The sequence below is a fragment of the Notothenia coriiceps genome, unplaced genomic scaffold (assembly GCF_000735185.1).
Source record: "Notothenia coriiceps isolate Sejong01 unplaced genomic scaffold, NC01 NC01_scaffold00018493, whole genome shotgun sequence".
Classification (NCBI taxonomy): domain Eukaryota; kingdom Metazoa; phylum Chordata; class Actinopteri; order Perciformes; family Nototheniidae; genus Notothenia; species Notothenia coriiceps.
In genome coordinates, this window is record NW_011351194.1 from 111,739 (window position 1) to 131,148 (window position 19,410).

General features: G+C 40.4%; 1 protein-coding gene across 1 annotated transcript in view; it reads left to right on the top strand.

Moving 5' to 3' along the window:
* LOC104951087 (BTB/POZ domain-containing protein kctd15) overlaps window positions 1-19,410 on the top strand; it is a 292,312-nt gene that overhangs the window by 108,047 nt on the left and 164,855 nt on the right. The gene's annotated exons all lie outside the window — the stretch shown is intronic.

Consider the following 19,410-nt stretch of genomic DNA (forward strand, 5'->3'; position numbering starts at 1 on the left):
GAAAGTTTTGTGTAACCTAGAAATTAAACTGAGCAGCAATAGTGACGCTTGTAGTAGTATGGGACACAAAAAGAACGTAACTGAACATGTCCGTTGTACAACAAGTCGGTCACAACTTGGGAACGGGTGTCAGTAAACTCTCTGTCCTACTTCTGAGTAAAGTCACAAAAGGGTACACGGTTGTCCATGCCGTACTAGCCGTATGTAAACGTGTAAGTTGATTCCTGTGTGAAACCGTCACCTCGCTGTTGGAAACAGTTTACAAACGCACTTCAACCAAAAACTGTGAGTACAAGGTCGATTGGTCTGTGTGTCCTCCTTACGACTATCGGAATATTAACCTGTCAAGTAACCGGAATAGGGGTCTAAATTTCAGCCACAGTGGCCGGGCTGGAAGGTCCTACTACCTTGCAAGGAGCACGACTATTTGAACTAATGATCATTAGACCAAAATAATCTGGCAGCTATACATAGACTATTTGCAACCACAGATTTGGTGCCGTATATCGGAATCTTGAGAATTGGGATTTAAATAATACAAATGGAGGTGGGAGACACTAAAAGGAAGGTCCAGTTTTTGCCCCACAATAGTGTGTCAGCCCGGATCCACTTGGAGTCTACCTCCCTTCTCGAAACTTACAGGTGGCTCGTGATAAGTACCTTATAGTTAAATCTCTCAACCGTTGCGACCGTCCAGGAAAATTAGTCCGTAGTAACTAAAATTAGATCTTTAATAAAATAGTACAACCATAAAAATGGATTCTCAAAATAAATTGCTAACGTTTGCAAAAAAAACAAAAAAATGGAATGGAAAGCGTGGAGTTATGAGAACCTACTTTTTCAACGAAACCGGACGATAACAAACACAAATGGGAATAGTAACTAATAAAAATTAAGATCTTGTAATAAAGGACAACCCATACCAAATGGGATTATAAATTAGATTCTAAAGGTTTTGAAATATGGAATATTGGAAAACGTGAATGTTAATATAACTATCTTTTCTAAACGAACCGGACAGATATATATCATAATCTACAATGGCTTTAACAATGCGTCGCTTACTCGCTATCTTAATTAATTGTTTCAGTGAATATATACGATTATTTCCTGACCCGAATAGATTTCGGTCAACTACATGTGAACATTTTACAAAAATCGAGATAACTTTGGACTACATGAATTACCTCAGACAAAAGAAGTCAAATATAAGAACAACCAGCTTGCTTTGAATAATTGCACTGAATCGCAGTCGATTTTCGTTACATACATTACTTACTTAAAGGGACAGCACAGTTACCTATCAGGGCCTAAAGTTCGCGACGAAATTATCAACCAGAGATCTAAATTTAATTTTAAGGACGTACCTCTAAGTCGGGTCCCTCTACTACATGGAAGGACAAGGGGATTCCGTGGGAGAAGAAACTCTTCTCTTCTGTCACATAGGGGTAATTAACTCTATATTTGTCTAGTGACAAAAGTGGTTATAGAAGTCTCCTGTCTCACGGGGGGTTAATAGTTTAAAAGTGCGTAGGTATTTTGCAACAACGTCCAAAAACCCCTACTTCGCACTTGGGTTCCGTCCCCCAAAATCCACACGGTACTTGGAAAAAAACAACACTCTAAGGAACCGTTTTCTATGTTCTAATATACCAGTCTTTCTGCGTCAGGTCCTTCCAACACTCAAAATTTGATATAGCACCAGTCGAAAACAATGCATTTTAGAATGCATTTAAGAAGTAACAGAACCTTCAAAACCCAATAACATCAGCCTATTTATTAATCTTACAGAATTATATACTACAGGGCGTTTTCAAGACAGGTTGATACCAATGATTGTCTTGAGGGGGGAAAATTGAGTTTTACCCAACAGAGGTTATGTACAGTGGTCGGTAGTGTATTCGGTACCGAGGAGAAACCGTCCTGTAACTTGTGTGCACCACTAACAAGAAAGGATTAACACAATGTTATAACGATACATATGTATCGTGTAACAGTTACTCATATAATTAACTGTAGTTGTTACAATGCATGTAACAATACCAAATGTTAACACATTACTAAAATTAAGCTTAATATCGACAAATTACACTACAATGAGACAAGTTCGCTTTTCTGTACACCAGAGGTCCCTCGTTCCGGATGTTAACTTTACTACAAGTTTTAGTTATCAGTTTATACTTTTAAACAGTTTGGTCCACTGTACAGTTGATTCAAAGGGTCATGACCATTAATTGACATCATTGACATAACTGTCCATGGATCAACTGTTAAACATACTGTACATCTGTCGTTGAACGTAGCTTGAGTAATTAGTTAACTTAAAACGTGAGACGGAACTTTACTTCTGTATCATGGCTACACATTACCACCGTCAGGTTGATACAATACACCGCGTTCTAACAAATGAAAAGGTCGGCAGTTTGAACCATCGTGGTTAAAAAAGTCAGTCTTAAATTTTAATAGATTTTTCACGAAGGCTATAGTCACAACCTCAAAAAGATTGTACTCGGGACAACCGGAAAATATATATTTTTCATAGGGATAGGAATTACTGTACGGACTTGTAAGTCGATGATAGCTCTTTTCTGGTTTTTAAAATTATGTAAGAAGAAAATTTGAAAATTTTTGGTTAACCTATAATAACCAATCTATATGCTGAGGTTACTCGGAAAGGGTTTAAACCTAAAATAGAACTTCACGTCCCAGAAATTAGTTGGATAAACACTTACTGATAGGTTACAAGATGTGGAGCACGGGCACCCGTGGCCGGCCGGCTCCGTTTGTGTCAGAACTGTTTGCACTCTCTTTTTGACGTACAGGCGAAATTTTCACTTTATCATTTACAAATTCGAACAACGGTTGCATACCCTTACAGTGTATACTCCTTATAGTGCACTTGAGACTTGGGTGTCTACAACGATAACTCTTTCCCTGTGAAAAACTTTAAAACACTACACTTATATTGGCGCGTTTCAGTCACCAAGGGGGCGCTGGACCCCCCAGGCGCGGGAACGGCCACCCCGCGGTTTCCTAGGCGTCCCCCTCGCGGCGGGTGGAGTCTACTAAATTGGGTTTCTAGTATAATCGTGAAAAATCCAAAATACCTAATTAAAAAAAATGAAAAAAAAAAACATTTTAACATTTGCGTTACGGTACTAACGACGTGATTTTCTGAACCCCGGTGTAATGTTATTATTATATTTTATTTTACTTATTAATCACGAACTTATGTCTTAGTTGGCAATCAAGTCGATATATTTTTCCGTATTTTTCTGTCGTTAAACCAGCTGTTACAAAGAGGCGAGCTTTCACCAGGTTTGGGGGTGGGGTGTCCCCGTAACCAGTCTCTATTGTGGCTTATTTCGGTAAGATTTTCGTATACAGAGTACCGGCCAAAGGGTCAAGACCTTTAAATAAACCTAGTATGCAGAGAGGCTGTTCCTAGCCACACGAAGCCGACGGGTCACCTAAAACCGCATCTAAATAAATGTTAAATAACTTCTTTACGGTGCTAAGTTGCGGTGTAGCGCCGTTTTAGCGCCGCGGAATCGAAACTCGTAACTTAAAAATTTTGTCCATGAGACAGCCTTAGACCCAGAAAGGTGACGCAGCAGGAAAATTAGGTAGAAGTATTGCCCGACTTGCTGGTTTACCTTAAGCTTTAGGACCTCAGGTTATTAGGTAGGTTTGTGAGGTTTCACCGAGGCGAATTAGGGGGCGAAAGGTAGGGAGCGAAATTGTTTATGAGAGATGTAAGGTAGCGTGGTCCAAACCTTGGTCATTCACAAACTCTAAAACTCTGACAACCTATTGAAACTTAACGGCGCGGCGTAGTACAGGTTGGTCCCTCCAACGGTGACAAAACCCCCTTAGAACCCCCGAAATAGAACTAGTACCCCACTTCAAGTATCTTGGAGTCATAATGGACTCGAACTTGACTTATAAGAAACATATTAAGAAAGTATCCAATACCGTTAAATTAAACTTGCAACATTTTAAACAAATTAGACCCTTCTTAACTGTCAATGCTGCAAAGTCATACCTCCACTGTATGATTCTATCCCATATTGAATACTGTTTGACAAATTGTTCGTTTGCTTGTGCCACAAACCTGAAACCCATAGAACAGCTGTACAAGAGAGCTATCAAGGTGTTTGACAGAAAGCCAAATTCATACCACCATCCTTGAAAAACACAATTTCTTGAGTTTTGACAATTTTAAGTCTTTTAAAAGTATGTGATTTTTTTATAAATGTTTACATGGACTGGCTCCCCCCACCCTTAGGGGAATTCATCCACAAAAAACACACTGGACGCTGCACTAGGATAGAAGCCAGAGGAGACTATGAAGTCCACCATAGACGGACAACTTTTGGACAAAATGTCGTCTCCATTAAAGGCAGCTCATTGTGGAATAGCCTTCCTACTGAGATACGGGATTGTCCCACTCTCAATAGTTTTAAAGAACAACTTAAAGAATGGTTGAGCAACAAACAGACGTGTAATCACCGCTAAATGCACTTTAACACAGGGGTATCTCCTCTTGCACTTTATGTAGCACTTTTATCTTATCTTGCACTTTATATATCATAGCTGCTACATTGTACTGCCATGTGGTAAATGCTTGTATGCTGCTCATGCTCTTTCTGCATGTCAAGTATTTATTTTTGCTATGTATATAAATGTCATGTTGTCTTATGTTGTATGTGACGGGGCTACGGATGGAAATTAGCTCAAAGCTAAAATCCGGCTCATTTACACTTGTAAGCATTATTTAGTTTTAAAGTGTTCATCAATGTGCACTGTCCCGGTTCAAATAAACGATTAAATGAAATAAATGTAAAAGAGGAAATAAATTAAAAAAAAATTATTATTCTTTATTTAGACTTTTGAAATAAATGAATAATAGTTTTTATTTACTTTAATGGTTTTTATTCATTATTTTGAAACCAAAACACCCTCAACTGAAAAACGGACATAGCAAAAACTGACAATTTAAGAACGTCATGACACATTTCAAGCTATATAAAGCATAGGATGCACATAATGTTTGTGTGATATTATAACATGCTTTCCAATAATAGGCTAAATATGATATTTTTGAAGAAAATAGTTAAAATAATTATAATTATCATAAATGGACATCAATGGACATGGAATGTAATGTACCCTAAATTGTACAATCACTAAATTAGAAAATGATTGGTATTTCTAAGGTTTATGTGAAGAGCGTTCTTGACATCCTACTACACTATGTAATTTACTATTGTAGTACTGTCTACTAGTCCTATTTTGTTACGCTACGTATTCTTCTTTCTGTTTATTTGTATGCACCATTTATACCAAAGCAAATTCCTCGTATGCTTAAAGCTAATATAACCAGTTCTGATTCAGAAGACTACTACTACCATGATGCTCTCTGGGCTAACAAATACACACATGCACATTGACTGCTTGCTAAACGCTGTATGTCATGGGGAAAAGTGACAGTGACAAGTGTGGGAACTGTGGAGTTAGGGAAAATGTGGAACACATTTTATTACATTGTGTCCCCTATAGAGTTGAAAGAGGAAAATTAAGGGATAAAGTTTTAGAGGCAGAGAGAGAGTGTAATGTAGCTTGTATTCTTTCTGGGAACAGAAGAAGGAGTAAGAGCTACCAGAAAGGCACTGTCACCTTTTTGAGGGAAACTGGGATAGAGAAAATAATCCAACAGTAGGTTAAAATAGACCATGGATGATCTTTTTTTTGTTTTTGTTTTGTTTTATTTTATGGTTTCTTAGTTTTATGTGTTTCGATATGCTGGTTTAGAGGGATGACATGATGATACACACTCGTGTACAGTAGATGGCGGTATGCAACCAAAAGCTGTTTGCGATCAGCCATTAAAAAGAGAAGAAGAAGAAGAAAAAGACTGCTTGCTAAAACCATGGCTAAAACCGATGACGTCATGAGCAGCCCGGACCAACCAGTCTGTTGAATCATCTCTGTGCGGTCTGGACTCTGTGGTTTTCTCCACTTTTCTACTTACCTGATGAACTCGTGCACACGATTACCGAGAACAATGGTCAACGTGACGAGGTAAGGACGATGTCGTTAGGACAATAACTCTGACCATAACGACTGAAACAAAACACGCTGAATATCCACCAAACCGTCTGGTTGTGATGGTGACCTCCGTACCGGTGTGGCCGGGTCAACACAACAGCGAGTTTACGGAAGCTCTTTTGTTGTATTACCCGGTCTTCAGTGTCCTAAACCCGGGGCTGAAAGGAGACAGGAGTCGGTTGACATTTGCATCTCTTTTGCAAATTGTTTTTGTTTTGTCTGTGGGGGAAGCCGACCTGTCCACACATGGAACCGCCTGTTCAACGGCTCCTCCACCCCTGTTAAAGCCCAAACGAAGTTATCTAGAAACGGCAGTAGATACACGGGGGTCCCGGGGACCTCCAGGGTCTTCTCCAGGCGGAAATGAGACAACATTGAAGACAATATATTCACTAGTGTAGATATGAGAGGTGTGGATGGCTCACTGTTATCATTAATGTCTCACAGACTTATGTAACCAAATCTGAATCCTATCTGTTGCCAACTAGATGTTCACAAGGAATACACTTTGGTGTTATAGTAGTGCATAGACAAGAAACATAATTTGTCCAAATATTTGTTTTAACTAAGACTTATCTACAGTGTAGACCTAACTGATACAAAAAAATATATATATATTTTTGTATAGTGTTTGCAAAAGTTACTATTAAGATTAAAACGTTTTAGTACTTTACACTGAGTTATTACATAAGGCTTGAAGGTTGGCAGAAGAGTGTTAATGTATAAAAAGATTTGCGGTTTATGGGGTTAATTTTGGAATGGGAGGGAAAGCATAAAGCTCATAAGAGTCTGAATTGTGACTTTGGTTAATAAGTAATTTGTTGACCCAGTTGCACAGCCCCACTGATACTTGATATGTGAGGTCCACCTGTGTTAATATTTGAAATTTCAAATCATTCAAAAACAACATACAAAACTGACAGTTTGAGAACTCTGACCAACGTGGTACATTTCTCACTTGAACATGTCAGTGGTTTTGAGTTGGCAACCTTTGTTACTTTGGTATTGCTGCTCTGTAATTTCTTTTACTAAATAAATGCCAACACCAACATGGCTGCATTAAGCTAATATTGTTGAATATATCTGCTTGGCACAATTTATCAGGGAAGCTGATATCTGTAGGCACACAGGTCCACAAATGCTTGATAACCTTTAAACAGATTTTTGTGTGGATAGCGTTTCGATTTTAGCTGTCAAATGTACTAAGATAACCACACTTTGCACTTTTTCTCATCAAAATTGTGTTTATGTCCCTCTATTGTCATCCATGATGGACAAATGTAGTTCACATATGCCTTAAGGACTCAAACTGCCACATTACCCTAGATAAAAGGGCCCGCGTCTGTGGCTTTCAGACATTTGATACTTCACCTGTTCTGAGTTAATATTCACTTTTATCGCTGTGCTGAGAAGTGGAATAACTCACTTGTGAAAGCCATGAAGTTAGTGGTCAGTCAGAGAGCTGAAAACAGAGATTATCACAGCATTATCATTGTAGGGGCAGGCTTATTCCCAGTTAGGCGCTTATCAGAAAAGACTTGCATTCCCGAGAATTAAAATGCTCTTAATCATCGAGGGGCCTGTACGTGCTTGTAATGGGCCGCTGCCTTGTGAGAGGGCTTACTGCTGCGGTGAGATCTGCAGACATGTTTTCACTGTAAACATGGGAGAAGCCTTACGTGATGTACCATGCTGTTATTTTGTCCACAGTGTTAATGCTCAGACAGGGAGTTGGCTGGTCACAGATCAGCATCAACAGGCCCTGATATTTCAATTGCATGCCTTGTTGTGCTGAATAGATGTACATTGCAGATAATGATTGTTTGTTGGAACTGCATGGTTTCCCATGGTATGACCTTTAAGCCTTCCTATTAGAGCCTGACATGTATATAGTAACATATTATTGGCTGATGAGTTGTATCAGTATATTGACAGATTTGAAGATGGTTGCCTGTAAGTTCCAAGTAAAGTATAACCCCGTTTGATGCTGTTCACACTTACAAAGCCTGTTCTGACATGAACCAGTATTCAAGTCAATATCGTTAATTCATGTAAGCCAAATATCATCAACATCAGAATGTGGCCTCAAGGGGCTTCACATTGACACTGATTATTTGTTGTGCAAAGGTTTTCTAATGGTTAACCCTTGCACCAACCCTCTTTAGGCAAAATGACGGTTCAGCAAACACAAGGCATTGCATGTAGCTTGTTGTGTTGTCAAAAAATCAATACTAAATATTTACTTATTTAAATGTATTGATACTAGCTGCTCTCTATTATCGTGAACAGCAAGTTGACACACACACACACAGCTATATACCTTTTTTAATTAAAATCTAAATATATATTCACTTATTATCACTGGAAAAAATCCTCATGATGTCAAAAGTGCTATTGATCAATATTTTTCAAAGTTGTATCAAGTTTAAAAGCTATCCTGACAACACTAATACCTTGATAAGCTTGTAGCTTATTAAGCAACTTTACCAGTTCACTTTAACAATCATAACCACATTAATGATTGCATTCTGGCGTGGCTCTCTCTGCACAAGGACAGCCTTGGGCTACAGCTTCTGCTGCTTCACTTTGTTGGCACTGGTCGTTTGTTGATATTTCTTGTGATCCTGTGCACAATCTGCTCTGCTACCGGAATCTGAGTTTGACAAAAAGTGTTCTTGGTGAAACTCACTGCAGCGTTGTGACTCAGTTTCATTTGGCACTGGTGGACAACTGGAGCACATCGATCAATAGTGTATGTGGTGATATAATCCTCTCTGTCTTCACATTTCCTCAGTGGAGACTAACATGATCCGACAGCTGATTGAGCTTAAATGACTTTAAAGAAAATGAATACATTTGAACTTAGTCATTCTTTCACATTGGCAGTAGACATTGGCTGATACAACTGGCATTAAGAGGTGGTATTTGAAGATGGTAGGCTGATATATTGGTCATTCCCTTGATCTTATCTTCGGTTCAGTTCTTGCTCCCCACAACAAAGCGCCAACCCCTAAGTGGCCAGTCCATAAACGGTGTGAGTGTATTGTACCTGCTCTTCTGTCTGTCAGCACACACTGCTGAAGCTCTCAGGGAACTGGGTTAATGAACTGAGTGTTACGTTTTCACAGGCCTGGCCTCTTTACTGTGCACTGCACTGCACAGTAAAGAGTAAACGACGGCGCTAACAACAGGGGGGGAGGTATAGACTAATTATTTTTTCAATGGTAAATGTCATTAAGGAGTGGCTGTAACACAGCTGAGCCCTTTAAAGACGGCCATATGTCAGCATGCTTTCTGGATGTGTTGGTGGCATTAATGCACAGAGGCAGGTGACGGACCACAGCTGATGACTGTTTTCCCAGTGAGGATAATAAAAATGTCCATCCTTATTTAGGCTGTCATTTGTTATGTTGGCTTTCTCTGTAGAATGCAGGGCCATATGAGGGGTATACATTGTATTGTAAATCCTGCACTGTTGAAACCTGATCTTCTATTTTACATGTTTGACATGTGTAATTGCTGGGGTTAAGCATTTAGTGGATGTTTACACTGCATTGTCAGTCAAAGAAAACTTATAGTATGAGAAGGTAGCAAATCCAGTTAGAATACATACCATAGCTACTTCACATAGTTAACATATTGACTCACGCTGCATGTGTTACATACCCTTTATTGTATTCTCTTGAACAACATGACAAGGTATACTGTGAGATAGGGCTGCTCGATTATGGCAAAAATCATAATCTCGATTATTTGGGTCAATAATTGTAATTGCGATTATTAAATGTGATTATTCATTGACTTTGAAAACATCCATTTATTGGAGAAAAAAAATGTGAACAGTATGTTTTTAACAGTTGATTACCCTGAACTTCAAGTATAATTCAACTGAAAAACAAAAACATTATTTAAAAAAGTAATAATAATAAAAAAATAATCGTTTTATTTAGATTACGTTGTTTTCGTAATCGTTGCAAGCCATAATCGTAATCGCGATTAAAATACGATTAATTGAGCAGCCCTAATGTGAGATGATGTGTGTCTGTGAAGCCATTTTAAGTCAGACCGATCCAGTGATGTTTTTGTTGATAAAGTGATCTAGAAAAGTCCTTGAATTTTTTGCGGGATGGTTCTTCCGGGTCAGTATGGTGGATCTTCATGCTTTCAGATGCATTTCTCTCTGTATGATGTGTAGGGGATCCTGTGGGATAGACGGTGGACCTGCAGCGCTCTGCTGGCCCGCCACAACAATAGGCCTGTATGACTGTTTGAATGTGCCATTCTTTGTGCGGTGTGCTTCACTTGGGCCAGACAATAGCTTCATTTAGCATCCCTGCTCTATCGAGGCTGCTCCGTCGCCATGGCACCCCTGCCCTGCCACACCCTGCCCCCAGTCTGGCCCGGCTTTGCACTTGTCCTCTCTGCCGGGACAGCTGGCCTTAGGCAGCCGTTGTTGGCCACACCCAGGACCCAACCTCACATTTTGAGGATCGTTACTTTGTGGCAGAGCTGAACCACCTCTCAGATTTACAATTTGCATGTTTGAAAAGTTGAGTAGTATAAACCAAAGGCCGATCTAGCCCCTAACTTTGATCTTGACGGAGACCTGCAAGTATTATTTACTGTAGAGATAACCAAAAGAGAGGCTAAGGATGCAGGCCACCTCGACTGAAAACAGAACACCCTCTATCTTCTCTATCAGAAAAAATGAATACACTTTTTGAGAAGTAAACACTACACGCTGTAACTAATACTTCAAAGCTACATTCATAACATTGCCATTCAAATTATGGATCGACATTTGAATGCTACGTGTCCTTCTTTCTTTTGTTTTGTTTACATTAAATCACTTTATCCTATACTCCTATTACATTCTTCAATATGAGCCAAGGCCAAGACTTGGAGTGCTTACTTTATACTTCCTGCTCATTTCAGCAATAGAAAAGCCCACCCTAAACACTTGCGTTGTCAGATGGGTTTAGATGCCTACTGGACAAATGCACACTGCTTGTCCCCTCCCAGCGCCGTTGACTCTTGACCTCCCCGATTGTTGGGAGGTGAAAGGGCAGTGCGCCCTGTTTCCAGCTCAGCGACTCGCTGCTGGCACATTTTTAATTAATGGGCTTATGGTTGGCAGCCCTCGGACCCTATGGTGAGTTATTGATCCTTCACAGCAACTCATTCACTCTCACTGTTTTATTAGCAGTTAAAAATGCATCACAAATACATTAAGATGTTTTGTAAAGGGCTAGACAATATATCCATGTTATATCATTGTCGTGATGTGAGACAAGTTTTTGTCATAGATTTGGGAATAAAGTAATGTATTTCCTGGTTTTAAAGGGTTATACGAGTTCAGCCCAGTCACTGTTGTTGCAGCACGGACTCATCTCCACAGAGCGGCTCCCTGCAGTACTCTGGTTCTATAACTAGAACAGGGTCACCTAGGAAATTATATTTTGGGCCAATCTGAACTTATTGCAGTTGCACAGTACAAGCTGTGCTACTTCTGAAGCCTGCAGTGATACTTCTTTTTCAAACGTTTTAAAGACAAAGATATACATTTTAAAACGCTGCACCCAGTCTTACAAATTGAGTGAAAAGACCATTTTAAGCATATTATGTTTCTTATAGATCGTAGTTTGTTTGTTTGTTAGCAGGACTATGGAAAAAACACTGGCCCGATTTTCATGAAACTTTGCTTAAGGACGTAGATTGGGAAAAAGAAGAAGTCATTAAATATTGAAGCAGCTCCGAATCACAGAACGGATTTTAAGTTGGCTGCCTTGGCTGAGGTCTGCGCTCTCAGTGGTGCCCTGTCAGTCATTACTCGTTTTGTCTTTTAGCCAGTATAAGTGAATCTATCTTTGAAAAGTTGTAGAACACATCGCAGAGTTGGTAAGATCTCCAGTAAAGTTACGTAAACAGAGGAGAAAGCAATCAAGGGATTTTGCGCATACTGAGCTGTAATTTTCTCCCAAAGCTGCAAAGATGAAGTCCTCTTACTGCTCCGTCCTAGCACAGTGACGAATGCCCTATACACTCTGAGAAACATAACATTTTAGGAAATAGTCATCCTTGGTTACGTGCCGTCTCGTTTGGAGTGACATAATTGTCTCAGGCTGTTACAGTATGTCACATGACACAGCCTATATTTATACTTGCTTGGTTGTGTTCCTGACTGAAGTCTTTCAATCCGGCAATACTCTACAGCGTGTGTAGTTTCTTAATGAAAAGCCTTGCTTTGCTTTTCCTGCTCTAGGGTGGCGTTAACAAAGTTAGAAAGTGACTGATCTCTCGCCAGAGCGATAGAATTAAGGCAAACCTCAGATTACCATGACAATGAGCATCAACATTAATTACTTGTGTGCTGCCTTAGCCGCAAGATGTGGAAAGAGGGTGTGTGTGTGTGTAGCCGTGCTGCGGTTCAAACAAAGGGAGCATGTGGGTCCTGTACGTGTGTGGGGGAGTCCCATAACCCGAAATGTTGGTTTGGGAGGATGGGAGGGGGTTTATGGGCCAAGTGGGATTCAAGTTTCAATCCCTGCTCGCCTCCATCCCCTTTGTCTAGGTCACATTATCAATGCTAATTCCCATAGCAGAGACGCTAGAAATAAGATGTCTTTTCTAATGAGTTAGCAGTTTTGGAGGGTGTGACCCCTCCGTGCTGTGTGTTTGTTTCAGGAGAGCTTCCAGCTGGTTGAATGCCAGCGTTTTTGTCTTTAAGAAAATGTGCGCATTCATCAGTTCAAGCTGCTACTTGTAGTTTTGGTAATAACAGCTCAATCACGGAAATCAAATGCATGTTCCTATCAAACCAACATTAATGAAGCTCAACAATACAGCCTCGTTACGGAAGCATTCCTACCGTCAAATCCAGAAGATTTAATGTAAGTGATATCTTATCGGGGCACAAAGAGGATGTATCTCAAAAGATGGTAACTGTGGCGGTATCCAGGTGCAGACTTTTCCATCTGACTTTGAGCTGCTAAACGACACTGCTTGTTTTGACGTTTATCCCAGACAAAGCTCAACGCTAACCTGATGACCTCACAACACACTGTTTTTCTAAATTCAAGCCTTGAGGGTACGTATTAACCATTTTGAAAAAAAAAAATGTTAGCAGTGACTCCTGGATTGGCAGAACATGCAGTTCATCATGTTTGATTATTTTCTGTGATTGGAACAGGTCACGTGCAAACATGTTTAGCAGGTATTCAAACAGCAGACAGATATCAGATTCAGCTGCCAGAGCAAGGCATGCTTTATCCTGCTCCTGAAATGCAGCCCCACCCGACAGAAAGGGCACTCAAGTTCTAACAAGTCTAACGGCAAAGCCAGAAACCAAATATGTTTATGCTACATCTTTGTATCTTTCTTTCTACCTTGAATGGATGCAACTTGATCAAATCAAGAGTTCACAAAAGCATCAGGCCACTTTAAGAGTTGGCTAGAGTTTAATTTCTTTGACCTGATCATGTTTGCGGTTAACTCCCTTTATAAATGGACTGCCTTGATTTGTCATTATCCTCTTTAGTAATGCAGGCTCATTTAACAAATCCTCTTTCTCTTAAACTGAGATGTTATTATTTTTTTACCATGGTAATAGAATTTCCCGATTAAGTGAGTTGGCGCCTCGGTGCAAGTAATGTCTGTCATGCACATTCTTATTGAATGTTTGATTGTTTCAAAAAGCATCTTTGTTTCTTTGTCGTTTTGATAGTGAGGCACATTGTGACTTTTTACAATTAACATTCACAAAGTAACAGCTAAAAGTGCTGCCTTCATGCTTTCCTGATGCCGTATGCTATGTTTCTGTTTATCTAAAAGATAGCCACAGTAGCCACATACCTCCCTCCAGGAACAGAAAGTATCCTGGTTGCTTTGGGAAGTGTTTCGGGCTGCTGCTACGAGGAACAGGTTCCCACAGTATAACATATCTGTGTGATAACATTACTGTAGAAATACCGTCAAAACAAGTATGCAGTCAGACGAAACCAGCTGCATCAACAGCTAAAATGTTCCTCGGGAGTTATTGTATTACAGACTTTTAGTGGCGACCATTGTCGGTGTCCGTTTTTCGTTCTTTTCTCTCCGTTATGTTTTATTTCCACCAATGTTATGATTTAGAGGTGATCCATTAGAACAACTGGCTCATCTTTCAGAGCTGTAACCCGTACAGTAGAGTGCCATTTGAGGGGGTGTTTGAAGCAGAATGGCGGTGATATGAGCACCACTGTTGTTTGTGTCCCATCAGTTTGCACAGTTGATAGCGGAGAGGCCGCAGGGCAGAGGCTGCCAGGTCGATCCTGTTAAACATCAGGTGTCCTTGTTAATGTCCCCAAACATCCTCTTTCTGCTGCTTGTGTTTTGGTTTAATTTTTCACTGCCATGCCACGCTTTTAGTTTCTGATTCCCCAGCAGATTTTCCTAGCTTTAATATTTAGTTTTGACTCATCTGGGCTCAGGTTGTTTTTTCCTATCGCTGACATTATGACATACAGATAAGCAGCTTGTAGCTCAGCCATGCAACCATGCAAGATGGCCGCCTACTGTATAACAGCTTGGTTTGACTTTAGACTTTGCCTCTGTGTCTGTCAGTCATGCGTCCATTTGGACATAAGCCAGCCTCATATCAGTGTTGGCGGTCACATATAAGGCCGAGCCCTCAGACCTTTTCATATGGATTTAGTCTGAGGAGCTCATTCTCAGAGCAGCCATGTGTGACGTAAGCTAATGGCCATGTACGATGTTTTGACGCTGTCTTCACCCTCAGAGCAGACTGATTGGATTATTGTTACTCTATTTGTTTGTTTAACATGTTACCTCTACTGTAGTACTTATGCAGCCCCTCTTTCTTATCTGTGCTGAAACCACTAACCAGTGATTTCTCTGCGCATTGAGCTTGACCTACATCCGGACGGATCAACAAGTTAAGCCAGAGCCTTTTAACCCTCAAATTCTGTCAATCAAGCACGTTCACTGCAGCTTTCCACTTCATAATATTTATCCCTCCTTCCAAAGAGGGAACTCTTAGATCTTACACAAGTGATTTTTGTACGAGTCAATTATGCATTTTATACTAATATTAAACATTATACATTATATTAAATGTGCTGTAGCGGCTCCAGGAGGCGTGATCATTATTCAAGGGTTGTATCATTGTTTTTTTAAGACAACAAGGCAAGAAAACGACCCAAAACATTGGTTAATATGATGGGTAAGGCTCAGATGTCTTTAAATAATCATCATATTAAGGAACGTTTTACTAGCTTTCTTCCAGTGCGTTCATTAAATTCTCACCTCCATCCACTGAGGAAGACTGTGAAAAGCCGCCTGAATAAAGCTTATTTAAGGACAACACTGAACTTTCACTCAATTTATACAATAGACTTATCATGACATGTGAAGAGGAAGGAAAAAACACTCTTCATGATGTTGGTTGATCGCCATTTTAATGCTTTTAATCGATTACAGGAAATAGAGGCTTTCTGATGATGTGAGTCGAGGGAACATCACACTCCATGACGTACACATTGAGGAAACCCATCCCTCCCATTAGATCAATGTTATTATCTCTACCGCAAATTAAAGTTGACCACATCTATCCTTAGAAAAACACTTCCTTCTTCTCTCCTTTTATCTCAAAGTGTTGTATCCTTACTTGGCCTTCCTTTTCGTGATTGCTGCTCCTTGGCTTGGCGTTGTAGAGATAAGTGGATACAGAAAGTTGGTGGCCCCTTCTGGGATGGACTTTTCTATTCCAGGGGTTAATTACAAGCTTTCCAGAGGGTGGGTAGAGACCAATAGGATCTTTTTCAATCCTGGCATTTCGTTTGTGAAAGTTAGGGTCTCCTGCAAGGGAAGGGCTGCTTGGGTGGAATTTATGGATTACGCCCCACCCTGCAAGAAACATATGTACGGTGTGGCCCTGTTCCCCTCCACCACATGATACGAGCCGTAATATAGCGTTCCCCTTTCACACATTCCTTGGCAGCAGTCTGAGAAACAGTTTTTTCAAATTAAATCTGTCAGTCATGATTCTGCTGAAAATATACTTTTCATTAGCCCGCAGGCAGCAGAACTTTGTTTTTCCACTATTTCTATCATCTCATGTTTGTGGCATTTGACCTCATGTCTCACACTGTAAGCACAGAGTTTAACATTTCACCAAAATCCTTTTTATTTCCTGACAGTCTGTCAACAGGCTTGTAATCACAGCTGAACGGTTCAGGGTCATCCACAATCTGCAGCCAATCAGATTGCCATGTTTCCTTGTTCCCCTGCTGATGCCTTGCAAAGTGTTTCAGAGCTCCAGCAGCTTTCACCACTTCATTCTTGTCTTGAATCATTGGGGAGGATGGCAAGTTTGTGTCTGATATATCATGTTTTGTTTATGACATTACACAAATTCATAAAAGTCCAAAGCAACAGAGAAATAGGTCATTTCTGTTGATAAAACAGTAAGAAAAGACTAAAGTTGAGTTTTTTGTCTGCGTGTTCAATAATAAACAGATTAGTGCAATAAAGTTCACACACAATTTATTGCCCGAGTTTCTCTTTCAGTCTGAGAAGTTTTAATAGTGTGTCTCAGCAACACGCTCTCGTGATACAGTGGGGCAAAAAAGTATTTAGTCAGCCACCAATTGTGCAAGTTCTCCCACTTAAAAAGATGAGAGGCCTGTAATTTTCATCCTAGGTATACCTCAACTATGAGAGACAAAATGAGAAAAAAAAATCCAGAAAATCACATTGTCTGATTTTTAAAGACTTTATTTGCAAATTATGGTGGAAAATAAGTATTTGGTCAATAACAAAAGTTCATCTCAATACTTTGTTATATACCCTTTGTTGGCAATGACAGAGGTCAAACGTTTTCTGTAAGTCTTCACAAGGTTTTCACACACTGTTGCTGGTATTTTGGCCCATTCCTCCATGCAGATCTCCTCTAGAGCAGTGATGTTTTGGGGCTGTCGCTGGGCAACACGGACTTTCAACTCCCTCCAAAGATTTTCTATGGGGTTGAGATCTGGAGACTGGCTAGGCCACTCCAGGACCTTGAAATGCTTCTTACGAAGCCACTCCTTCGTTGCCCGGGCGGTGTGTTTGGGATCATTTTCATGCTGAAAGACCCAGCCACGTTTCATCTTCAATGCCCTTGCTGATGGAAGGAGGTTGTCACTCAAAATCTCACGATACATGGCCCCATTCATTCTTTCCTTTACACGGATCAGTCGTCCTGGTCCCTTTGCAGAAAAACAGCCCCAAAGCATGATGTTTCCACCCCCATGTTTCACAGTAGGTATGGTGTTCTTTGGATGCAACTCAGCATTCTTTCTCCTCCAAACACGTCTAGTTGAGTTTTTACCAAAAACTTCTATTTTGGTTTCATCTGACCATATGACATTCTCCCAATCCTCTTCCGGATCATCTAAATGCTCTCTAGCAAACCTCAGACGGGCCTGGTCATGTACTGGCTTAAGCAGGGGGACACGTCTGGCACTGCAGGATTTGAGTCCCTGGCGGCGTAGTGTGTCACTGATGGTAGCCTTTGTTACTTTGGTCCCAGCTCTCTGCAGGTCATTGACTAGGTCCCCCCGTGTGGTTCTGGGATTTTTGCTCACCGTCCTTGTGATCATTTTGACCCCACGGGGTGAGATCTTGCGTGGAGCCCCAGATCGAGGGAGATTATCAGTGGTCTTGTATGTCTTCCATTTTCTAATAATTGCTCCCACAATTGATTTCTTCACACCAAGCTGCTTACCTATTGCAGATTCAGTCTTCCCAGCCTGGTGCAGGTCTACAACTTTGTTTCTGGTGTCCTTTGACAGCTCTTTGGTCTTGGCCATAGTGGAGTTTGGAGTGTGACTGTTTGAGGTTGTGGACAGGTGTCTTTTATACTGATAACGAGTTCAAACAGGTGCCATTAATACAGTTAAAAAGTGGAGGACAGAGGACGCTCTTAAAGAAGAAGTTACAGGTCTGTGAGAGCCAGAAATCTTGTTTGTTTGTAGGTGACCAAATACTTATTTTCCACCATAATTTGCAAATAAATTCTTTAAAAATCAGACAGTGATTTTCTGTATTTTTTTTTTCTTATTTTGTCTTTCATAGTTGAGGTATACCTAGGATGAAAATTACAGGCCTCTCTCATCTTTTTAAGTGGGAGAACTTGCACAATTGGTGGCTGACTAAATACTTTTTTGCCCCACTGTATATGGCAACACACATTGCTTCTCTTTCTGTTGCTTTGTTAAGCCAAATGTTGTCAGTCCTTGAAGATAATTTTCGTAATGATATTAGCTATGTAAATAAAAAATAGTGTATGAAAACATAAGGCTGTGGCAACCTAAGAGAAAGCAAATGTAAACCATATCATAGGCGAATCCAGCATCTGTTGTTATAAAGCATCTCTGCTTTAAATCTTACTTTAAACACAGAAAGGCCCGACAACGCCTTTTATACCTGGAGTCGCAGCATCCGCAGTGCACCATACATTCCTTGCTGTATGTACCTGTGGCCTTTGAGGTCACCAAAACATCAGTCCGGCTTTTATTGACACGGATGATCAATCCCAGCAGAACAGAAGCCCTGCATGGGAACAGGACCTGTCTGTTGTTCCAGCTGCAGGACGTTCTTTACAGAGGCAGCTACCCAGGACTGCACAGCTTCCACTCTTATCCACACATGACTACACCGGCGCGGATCGCCACTGATGTCTGCAACACCAGACCTGTGGAGATAAACTGTTTCACACAGACCCCGTTTCTGGGATCAAGCTACAGTCTCAGATACGGCAATTCAGAATCAAAGCAGAACGTTTTTAAGAAGATTAGACAATTACAAGATTGTATTATTTCAGCGAGCATGACATGTTACTTGGAAGTGGTCCAGAAATGTTATGGCTGCAGGCACTTTACAACGCTGGCAGCTAGAGAGGCAGCTGTTTAAAACTTTGAAGTTTTAATTACCCAAAAAATCATGTGAAGTGACCTTAATGGTCCATAAAAATAATAATCCTTAATGGAAAGTGGTTGGTTTGTGCTTTTCGTGGTTAAGGGATGAAGCAAGGAAGCATTTCTAACACTGAGGGGTATTGAATGCTCACTCACAGCTGTTGAGGATAAGGTTTTGCTTGTAGGTTGGATTTGTGACTTTATTCTGGCAGAGCAGTGTTTCGAGTCTTGGCGAGGAGCGTAAATCCATTGTCTCTGTCAGTCTCCGTTACAGAACATTTGATACCCTACTCTGTGTTTTTGCCGCTTCTCGTCACTATGTGCTGATAGTATAATGTACAAA